Source organism: Danio rerio, chromosome 17 (assembly GCF_052040795.2).
Source record: "Danio rerio strain M-AB ecotype USA chromosome 17, GRCz13ab, whole genome shotgun sequence".
NCBI classification, from domain to species: Eukaryota; Metazoa; Chordata; class Actinopteri; order Cypriniformes; family Danionidae; genus Danio; species Danio rerio.
Genome location: NC_141037.1, coordinates 10383565 through 10395000, shown reverse-complemented (window position 1 = coordinate 10395000; position 11436 = coordinate 10383565).

Below are 11436 nucleotides of genomic sequence, written 5' to 3'. Positions count from 1 at the left end.
TCAGGGTTTATTTTGCAGACTCCTGCTCAGCTGTCAGGAGAGTTGATGGTTTGGTGGTGTTTGACAAGGTGCGCGCGACGTGTCTGAAGAGTGAGGATAGATACGGTGTGGAGGGGTGAGAAGGGTGCGCGATGTAGCCTATTTGAGGACCGGGAGGGAGACGCGAGATTACCGGCATCCGGAGACTCATATCCATTACATATCCATAAAACACTGTGATATAACCGCTCTCGGATCGTTTGCTTTCTCCCTGCAATCGATCCGCTCCAGAGTTCGTTTCAATCGAGCCGAGACCACCTCGTTCAAGCGATCTCGGAGCGATTGATTTGGCGCGCATCCGAGAGCAATTGGTGGTTTCACATATGCCAAACGAATCGCGCTAACTGGGCAAACGAGACAGGTTCCGAAACAAAAGTGTAGGTTTGAAAGCATCCTGAAGATACCTTCAAGTGTGTTCAGAAGACAAACAAAAGTCTCAGGTGTTTGGAGCGACATGAGGGAAAATAATTATTAACAGAATATTTTGACCAAACTATCACTAAGTTCTCACTGACGTTTGGCCATTTTTGAGAGTAAACGATGACAGAATGTTCATTCATGAGGATTATTTCTTTAACACGGCGATAATTACATTTCATGGTTTCATCTAATATATTTCCTCACCTTGCAGGTTGTGCTGTGATATCATCCGCCTCATGCGCGTGTGTGTTGTGTCATTATATGTGGGTGGATGCAAATGCAACAGAAATGTAATACTTCCAGAACTTGTCAGAGATGAATTCTGTCGGACTCTTCCTCCACGGCGCTGATGGATGAAGCAGATTGCATTAAAAAAAAGCAAAGGTCAGAGGTTGCGGCAGCGGCGTCTCGTTCAGCTCTCCACACCTGTAATGAATTTTGAAAGATTGTGGAAGAGAATCACGGATGGAGAGAAAGAGAGAGAGAGAGAATGAGCAATGGACTCCAGCGAGGGAGAATCGGCGTGGAGATGATTGATCGGAAGGGCCAAAGGAAAACGACATCATGGATTTTGTTTATTCTCGACGGTAAAAGCGGCACGTGGCCTTTTAGCCCGCCGTGTGATTTGCCATCGGATTGTTTTCTAATATGCTTTGATGACACGTCTGGAAATCCAATTACTCACCCTCAAATAACATGAAGAAACTGCGCAGATTGTGGAGTGTTTTAATGGGGGCGACGGTGGTGTCAGCAGCAGATCTCACACTTTCTACACCTCACACTGGGAGATATACAATATAATAGGCCTGTACTACAGTATCACCTGTAAGCCTGTGAGAGAAACACATAAAACAAACCTGAGACACATTCAAATGATCACACTCATGATACTGCATGTTGGAATATATCAATAATAGCTGCTTGTTTACATCAATAAATTAAAATTAAATTACATCATTAAAAGATTATAGGAATAAAATTCAATTATATTAATAAAAGATTATATGAATACATGATGTCTGTGTCCTAATCAGCCTTATTTCATAACATTATTTTCTGTGTGTGTTTTGTCAACACAGACTCACTGTGAAAACGTACCCCAATATACTGGAGATCACGAATTATGTAGCCATAAGTACGTATGGCTGCACTTCGTATTTAAAAGGAACGCTACAGGGTGGTATGATCCAGTTGCTTTTCATGTTAGCAGCTGACCGCTTACCTCTGTATGGATGGCTTTCCTGCTGTTACCAGTTTTTCCAGTCGCAGCATACGTTGGCTGACTTGAGATGCAGTTGACTGCGATAACAGGCTTCGAGTCAGTTCCAGAAAGCAGGTAAGACATAAACAAAAGCACAGAAATAAAATAAACAAGTAAATAACAGGGTTGTTACATTTTAGGCGGGGGCTTCTCTTTTTCTGAATTGCTTTTGAAATACTGGCGGTTGGGTTTAGGGAAGTGAATAGGAGCTGGTCAATCAGTGCTTTTGAAAACACTATTGGTTGGGTATAGGGAAGAGGAGGGAGGGTCAGTCGATCAGTCCATTAGTCGACATCGGCCTCTGATGAATTTACATGAGAACAGCAGGTGCAAATGGCACTTGTGAGAGAAATTTGAGATCTGAAAAAGCGTACACAGCGGCCTCATGTGGATTTGCAAAAAACAAAACTGCAAAATAAAATGTACCTCCTGGGATGTATTTGGTGCTCTCCAGAAATGTACATAGGGGTACATTTTCAGAATGAGCCTGGGTAGATTTTTGTAAAATGAATCAAATATATTTTTATTGAATGTTTTTGTGCAAAAAATATTTCAACACAATTTGACTACAATTAGTGGCTAATTCATATGAATTCATATGATCTCATTCGTAAAATTCAGTACTATTTGCTCATCCCCCAATAACTATTGGGTTTAGGGGCAAGGTTGGGTGCCATGCCTTCTTTTTAAAATGGTCTTATTTGAAAAATAATAAATAATCTTAAATTATATTAATTATTATTAATTACATTAATTGTTATATAAATTATATTAAATAATAAATTATAATAAAAACATTAAAATGTGATAAATTGTAGTTAAATAAACAAATAATCCAACATATAAAAATAAGGACACTAAATACACAATTATTAAAAAAAGGCGATATAATTCTTCTTGATGTAACATTCATGTACATATTCACAATAAAAATAAAGAGAAATGTGATGTTGTTTTTTAATAAAAGAACTAAACTATGCTAAAAAAAAACAAATAACAAAAAGAGAAGCAAATAGTTCATGTATCATTTAGATTTTCACCAAACGGTTCAAGCATATAATGTGCTATAAATAAATTAATATTTGATATATTTCTATTTAACATTAATTTACATTTTTGTTTTATTTACACTTCTGACATTTTTGACTTTATGACTTTTTTGTGTTTTATTTTATAAACTATACTGGTTTCATGTTTTAAAAATGTCAATTAAGACCATTATATACCATTTATTTGCAAATATTTCACATTTACAATATTTCATACATTACATCCTTAAATATATATATATGTATATATATATATATATATATATATATATATATATATATATATATATATATATATATATATATATATATATATATATATATATATATAATTCAATAAATTGTAATTCAAGCAAAATATTGCGGACAAAAATAACAAAATACAAAATTTTAACTAAATTTTATATAATTTTGGTTTCTCTTGATTTTTTTTGTTTGATTTTCTATTTTTAAATTTGCATTTAACATTTTTCTCTAACATACAAATTTGACTACTAATTTTTTAAGCGTTTTTTTTTTTTGTTAGATAAGCACCAGTTTTAGCTTCAGTTCTAAATAAACTTATGTATAAGCACAAATATAATATTGTAAATTAGAGAGAGAGAGAGAGAGAGAGAGAGAGAGAGAGAGAGAGATGAAAGACATGAAATTTTAATTAATACAAAAAAAGAGCACCCTGGCCATGATTAACAGTAACTGACAAGAGCTTAATATATAAACAAATGCAAATTTATACTTTTAAAACATACTATACCAATGGCAAATCTATTGAGTTGATAATAACTGAAGTGATCTTGTATAGATTACTGTTTGCTTTGATAAGCTCACCTGTAGTGTTTGTGGGTGTACACGTGTCTCCCTCTTCTCCTCTGTTTGCAGCACAATAACTGAACACTTACAATAAAGAAAGGCAGAAAACAAGGTCATATGTTGGAGTATAAATGCTTGTCGGCAGCAGGGATCTGAGTAGCGTCGCCTCGGCTGGAGCTGGACAGCGCTGATGCTTTCTCACAGTCTCTCAAAGGCCTATCATTACCCTGAAACATAAAAGCCTGTGATGTATAGACATCCTGTCAAGATATAGAGCTGGTGTTATGGTGACATGCCACGTTTAATATCGTGCCTTCACATCAAACCTTCAGCACGGCGTTGAGTTGGCAGTCATGTTTACATCCAGATTTGCTTTACAACATCATACAGAAGCCTATAGAAAGGAGAAAAGGCAAGAATTAATTGGCTGATTTCAAAACAGAGGATTTCCAACCCAGACTCATTCTGAAAACGTAGCCCTATATACATTTCTGGAGAAAGGCCGCTGTGTTACCTTTTTGCTGATCTCAAATTACTCTTGCAAGTGCCATTCGCTCCTGCTGTTCTGCGTAAATCCACCAGAGGCCAGTCGACTGACTGACTGACTTACTAAGAGACCCCACCCAACCCCTTCTCCAGCATAGGCTCATTCTGAAAATGAAGCCCTGTATACATTTCTGGAGATTGAGAATTATGTAGCCAGAACTATGAATGGCTGCATTTCGTCTTTAAAACAAATGCTACGCTGACGCCATTCCTTGTCGTGCAAACAGGCTAACCGCTTACCTCTGTATGGACGGCTTTTCCGCTGTTACCAGTTTGCCCAGTATATTAACACATACATTGGCAGACTTGAGACGCAAAGTGGAGTGTCAATACATTGTCAGTTGGGTTTAGGGAAGTGAGTGGGCGGATCAATCGGTGCTTTTTAAAACACTATCAGTTGGACAAACCAGGCTTAAGCAGGTCGTACACCACACGTTGCGACGCGCCGCATAGCGCCACGAAGCGCCACGAAGCGCCATGCATTTTAGAATTCTAAACATAGATTTCTATCAGGGTACACACCGGCGCCGCAAGTCGGCGGCTGTTATGTCCCTTCATGTATTAATAATGCTATTTTTATTCTTGGGAAGTGTTCTGTGTCTCTCTGCAGGAAGCAGCTGCTTGCTCCTTTGTTTGGTCCTGCCCCTGCTCCAATTGATGCCACACCCTGCCTAGTCAGCTGACTCCTGGCTGCTTATAAAATCTTCCTCTGTCACTTCCTGTTTAGCTGTTTGAGCTAGTGGTGGGCAAAGCGAGACTTTTTTGAAACACTGAAACAGTCGAAGCAAATGTGTCGAAGCTTCGAAATGTTTCAAAACCCCACTCTACAGTGACACCAAGTGGTCATTTTTTATGTAGTGTACTGAAACAGCTTCAACAAAGAACAGTTGAGCAAATTGAGGCATTAAACCCCACTATGTATGCTTGACCCTTCAAGCAATATAGTGGAGTGGTTAAGGTGTTTGATTATCATGCAGGGATAGTGGGTTTGAATCCAGGTTGACGTTGTTTTGAAATGCTTTAATACCAGTTGGTTATGCATTGCTCTTGTATCATTTTGTTTCAACATTGGTCTGATATCCGAATAAACAATTTGTGAATAAATATGTCTTGTTTTGGTCTTAAAACAGGGATCTAATGCTAGATCAGAAACTGTGGCCTGAAGTTATCAAGAATTATTTATATTATTCATTAAATTTCCCATTTATTGTATTTTATTAATGTCTACCCAAACCCAAAACCCAACCATCACAGTACTGTAAAATTATTAATTATAGTTTTACAGTGTTACAAACAGATGCTATATTGAGGGCGTAAGTGCAGCTGTATCCTACTTAGGCTACACAAAACAGAAACATGATTAAAATACATGAAACCATGATTTCAGAATATTTGTACAAGTCGGGATTCGAACCCAAAACTTAATTCAAAGCACAGTATTAACGTGCACACGTACAGTCCACTAGGCCATATGAAACAGAATTATTTTTGACCTAGGCAGCCAAATGAAGATTCGCCAGGTCTCGAAACGCTTTTACGCTGATCTATGCTTTGAATCACTTTAGTCACGTGACCAGGTGTTTCGAAACACTTTAGTCACGTGACTTGGGTGCTTCAGATCATGCTTCGGTGCAGTGTTTCGAAACACTTGCGCTTCGGGATCTCGACACTGTCGAAACATTAGTTTCACGTCAACCATCCCTAGTTTGAGCTCACTTGTGGTTGGTAGTGGTGTGTTTATGGTTATAAAAATAAAGTGTGTGTTTGTTTGTTAGATTTGTTGAATTGGAGTTTGTCTAAGTGTTTGAGAAAGATCTGTGAAAGTATTTAGTGCTTTAGTTCTTGCTTGTTGACATTGAAAATCTGACGTCTGCCTGTGGAATGACTACTCTTCTGTTTTGCCCCTTTTTGGATTGGTTTGCTGATTGTAAATATTTGTACATAGTAAGTAGGGAGCTTGACGCCATTTTCTTTTGTACCTTCTTTCAAGAGTTCACACTTAGCTGATGATTGATAGTAATGCTAGTTTGGCGAGCTGTCCCGGGAGACAGCCCTGAGCTTATAAGATCCTCGAGCCCTGGGCTCCCTCCTGATGCAAGGCGAGAGGGGAGTTTGAGCTCAGGTAGATCTCGATGACTCCCCTTCTTGCTTGTTGTAGCTAAGTGTCAGATATGTATACTGAAAGGTGTACTCAGAGGTTAGCTAATGTATTTGGATTAATTGTTTAGAGTGCTTGTTTTTGAACTGTAGGAGTAAACCGGAGGACCCGGGGAAAACTCACGCGACCACGAGGAGAACGAGCAAAATGCCGTCTGGTTTGGAAAGGAATTAAACCAGGGGCATTCTTGCTGTGAGGCAACAGCGCTAATCGCTGGCCACCGTGACGCCCGTTTGAAAGGAGGGAAAGTAGGGATGGGTGGGGGGGGTTTCTTCGAGACGAAGAAATTGAGATGAGAAAAGTCTGGTTATTTATAGTGAGTTAAGGATCGTCTGATTGGATAATCAGTCATTAGCTAAAGTTGGAACAGCTGCGAACAATCATAAGCACGTGATCCTCTCGAAATTTGTTTATGAATAAACTTCACTTAATTGAGTGTTTTTGTGGACAAGGGAGTAAGGTAGGAAAGTGTATTTTATTTTCTTTCTTTTTGCTGAAAATAGGGAATTTAGAGGGCATTTAAATTTAGTTTGTTTTGTTTATTGTTTTGGCCTGGTCAGCTCCTGAAGTTGAAAAAAAAAGAGACAAATTTTGTTTGAGAAAATCATGTAGTTGAGGACATCTGTAATCATGTATTAAAAAATAGTTGAGTTTAAATCAGGCTCTGTTTTATAATTAGGATTATTGTGTCAGAGCGGGTCGGGCTCTTCAGAAATGTATATAAGGCTACGTCTTCAGAATGAGTGAGGATTTCACATGTGCAAAACAATGCGAAAAAAAAGCATGTTGTTTCACACATTGAGACAGTTAAACAGCATGAAGTTTTCCGTTTTGCGTGCACCAAAACTAGAAAGAGATTTGTGACATTTGAAGGTCATTCGCCAGTTCTTTTATCCCACTTAAACTCATGTGGAAAAAATTGCCCGCAACTTGTCTTCTTTGTCACATAATGTCATATAATCAACAGCGATCTTTTCAACAAAGAGACTTCAACTTATTAATTTTTCCATCTATGCCTGGGCAAAGCCTCCGAATCAACATTCTGACTGGCTGTAATTGCAAAGCCACCATGGTTCGATACACATGACCTTTACTACCTTTAAAGCCATTTCCATTTCATACAAAAATGTCCTGTTAATTGCAAAAAGGGGAATAATTTGTTCGCCATGCAGTGTTTTGAAGACAGTGTAAGAATTCATTTCCATCCTAATTTATCAATGCCATCGTTCCCATGCCAAAAACCTTATTTTAAATATTAACGTGACTTTCCCGCTCAGATGTAATATGGATCTGTAGCGTTCGCTCTGGACAAGGACTGGCCATCTTTAGTGTGAGATTAAAGAAGTCTGACAGTTTATAATTTGTAAAGTATTCATTGCCTGTAGTGGAGTAATGCACATTTGCATTCATTTAATGCATTTTACCTTCTGATAAATAAAATGAATGCAAATGAAGTTGTTCTCTCGTTGTACTGAGTTGGTTTATGTTTAGTCAGTCTCACACTGTGAGGAGATCAAGCAACCCACTGCGGCATCGTGATGTCAACATAAACAATATGTAGCATTATTTTTGGTCATAACATGGCTTGATAATAAAACAAAAAAACCTAAATAAACGTTTTAATTTTTCCCAGAGGTGGTTTGAAGTTGTTGTTCCTATATCAGGTTTGGTGCTCCTATTGGTCTTTGGTTTATTGATATATCGACACACTGTAGGAAAGTGTTTAATGCTACATTCTGGACAACTCAGAATTGGGACTTTCCAAGTTTCTAGCTGGAAATAAAGTATAAAACACTGCTTAAAGTAGGATATCTGACCTGAGAACTGGGGGCAGATCAACTTCAGTGACGCATCATTGACTTCACAAGTTCTGCTTCAGCTTATTTAGCACAGAGCTACCTTATTTGATACAGACTGAAACCCCCCTCAAAAAAGCCTTGCTATGGCCACAAATTGGACTCAACCTTTTGATCAACTTGTTTTGGTCATTAGCACATGGTTTGTATTGGTTTTTAGAACTGACTGACTGTAGGGCTCATTGATCAGAGTTCATACACATCAGTTTTCAAAGAAAAAAGGTCACTCAAGTGCATTCATCTCAAATAAAAGATGCATCAGCACATATAAATGATCAGTTCAAAATAATAATATGCACACAATATTCAGAGACCTGACAGATTTTGTGGACCTCTGCTGTGTGCTAGCCTTATTAGCTTATTTCAGTTTTCATGCAGCACTTTGTGTACTAAAATTTTCCATTGGCTTACTAATTAAGTAATTTGTTTTCTCGGATGGCAAGTTTATTGTAATTATTAGTGAGCTGAACCTGAGGGATTATGGTTTGTTTGTTTTGTTTTGTTCTGTTCTGTATTTTATTCCATTTTGTTCATTATGGACTGCAATTGCAAGTGACCTTTTTAAAGATAAAATGTATATAAAAAAAGAAAGAAAGCTGTTTTTATTTAAAGAAAATTGACAAAGACACTGACCACAAGTAGAACAAGGTGAAGAGAAAACAGCAAAGTAAACACATAAAAAAAAAAACAACCACCAACTTTTTTTAACTAAAAATGCAACAACATGGATCTTCAACCCAGGCTCGTTCTGATTACGTGCCCCTATATCAGGGTTTCTGCAGATATCATAATGTCAAATTTAAGACAGTATTAAATTTAAGACCTATATCACAATATAAAAAACATGCATACACATAAAGAGAAAATAAAAAAATCACAAAATTAGTGGCAAAATAAATGTATTCAAATTGAACAGTACTGAAGACAGGTTAGATGCATCATTGAACTACAGGAAAAAACAAACAAAAATCTTAAGGCTGACTGCGCGCGCACCTCAAACGGATGAGGCTCTTTAAAACGACACGGTGGTCAAAAGAAAGCCACCGTCAAGTTAAATGGATAAACAGAGAAGCAGGAAGTTTCAGGAACTACATCATATCATTAATATCGTTCAAGATTTTTAAACTAATTGCTTTTTATTATTTTTTAATAATTTATTTTAATGACTATAAAAATTTTTATAACAATTCAAGATTTTTTAAATCAAACTTTGATGTGTCTCTTGCTTTAGTTCATATCTCGGACAGTTCTACATGTTAAAGGTAAATATTAATGACTACAGAACATGGGTTGCTCTACAATTATATATATTTTTTTATTATGGAAAGAATAAAAGCAAAAAAACAAAGTACACTAACTAAAAAATACTTTCTTTATCTTGCCCAGTCAACAGTTGACACATTACTGGCTGGTTAGTTTCTATTCTCTATAAGCTAAAAAGGCAATAATGGTCCAACATTCCTGACCATTATCACCATTCATTTATTGTCTTGTTGGCTTAGTCCCTTTATTAATCCGGGTCGCCACAGCGGAATGAACCGCCAACTTATCCAGCACATTTTTACGCAGCGGATGCCCTTCCAATCTCTAGGAAACCATTATCACCAATAAAGCGTAAAAAACATGGCATCGGTATACTGTAAACCGATAGGCTCAAATATTCTTTTCCAGTTATCAAAGAAATTATTTGTTACTTAAATATAGTTTTGTAACTATTTAAATTGAAATATATACATCAGTGTTAAACCTAAGAATGGCGGAAAAACATATTCTGTAATTGTGTATCTGCGTCACTTTTGCCATGATCTCTAATGGCTTTAAAAAACTTATCACTCAGGTTTTTCCAAACTTTCAACAAAAACTTTCTTCAGTACAGTCATACCTGTTTCAGACAAAATCTCTTCAAAATGATTCATGTTCAACTCAAATGAAACGCGGCACCACGCAAACTGTTCAAGTAAATATTTTAAACCTTTTAAGGAAACCGCGGAAACCCTGTGTATACATTTCTGGAGATCGCGAAATACGCAGGAGGTACATTTTGTTGCAGTTTTTATTTTTGTGAGTCTATCAGAGGCCGCTCTGAATGATATACACTGTTTCCACAAAGGCAACCCGGGGTGCTGAAATATAATTGGCTAAACTGGCATTGGGCGAGTTAAAAGAACCAAAACAAAAGAAAGATGTTTAGGCACGTAATGCACATTTTCAAAGCAGAATGTCTGACTTAAGCATTGTTTTTCAGATAAACAAGAATGTTCACTTGGCATTTTACTTAAATATCTGCAAACATATTATGGTATTTTTATGCTTTAGAAGAGTCAGAAACTTACATACAGCACCTTTAATGTTCTACAGAAGAAGAAAAAAATCACCTAAGGTTCATTTTTGGTTGAACTTTGTGAATAAAATCTTTTTCTTTTTTCTTTTCATTAATTCATTAAACTTGCACAAAATCAATCACATGATCATTGGCAGATCTACATGTGACTAAAAAACCCAGATATTGGCTGTTTCTTTTTAAAAGGGTAGGAGCCACTCTTGGCTCCACACTTGTCTGCATGTTTAAGTTGAAATCAAGTCACACATCAAACACAAACGCATAATTCAGAGCATTTCATGGCACCTTTAAAGTCCACGAAAACCAGAAGCTGTGACCATTTAAAAAAATAAAAATTTGTATCATGATGCTGTTCTTACACTGTACAAAAAAATATGTAAGCTGGAGTACCGGAAAAAAAAAACGTTAAATAACAGTCGTTAAATTACAGAAATTTACTGGAAATTTACCAGAAATTTAAATTTAAGGAAAACTTCTATAATTTAATATTTGTTAATTTAAAGTAAATTTCTGTATTTAATGTTTGTTATTTTATGTTTTTTTTTTCTGGTACGCCAGCTGCCGGAAATAAACCGTAAAATTGCAGATTTTTTTTTTTTTTGAGTGTAAAGAAACAGAATATTAAATGAGAAAACATTGGCCTTTTTTTCCTACTGCGAGCTGATTGGATGTAGTAAAGTAGGTACTTAATTAAGAAAGATCAGGAAAAGGGTTGTGCAGTCATTACAACCTAACAGCAAAGAGCATAGAATCACCAAGAGGCGACACTCTAGTGCGATTTGGGAAACAGCCACTAGATGGCGCAGCTGCCATTTTGGAATGAAAACTCCAATAGAACAACAGCATATTTTAAGTCTTTAAAATAAACTATTAAAAGTGCTGATGATTGGGATTGTAAGTGCTGTATTGTCATCTTTTAGGTTGCATCTTAACTTTAATGCACTTTTTAAGCAAAT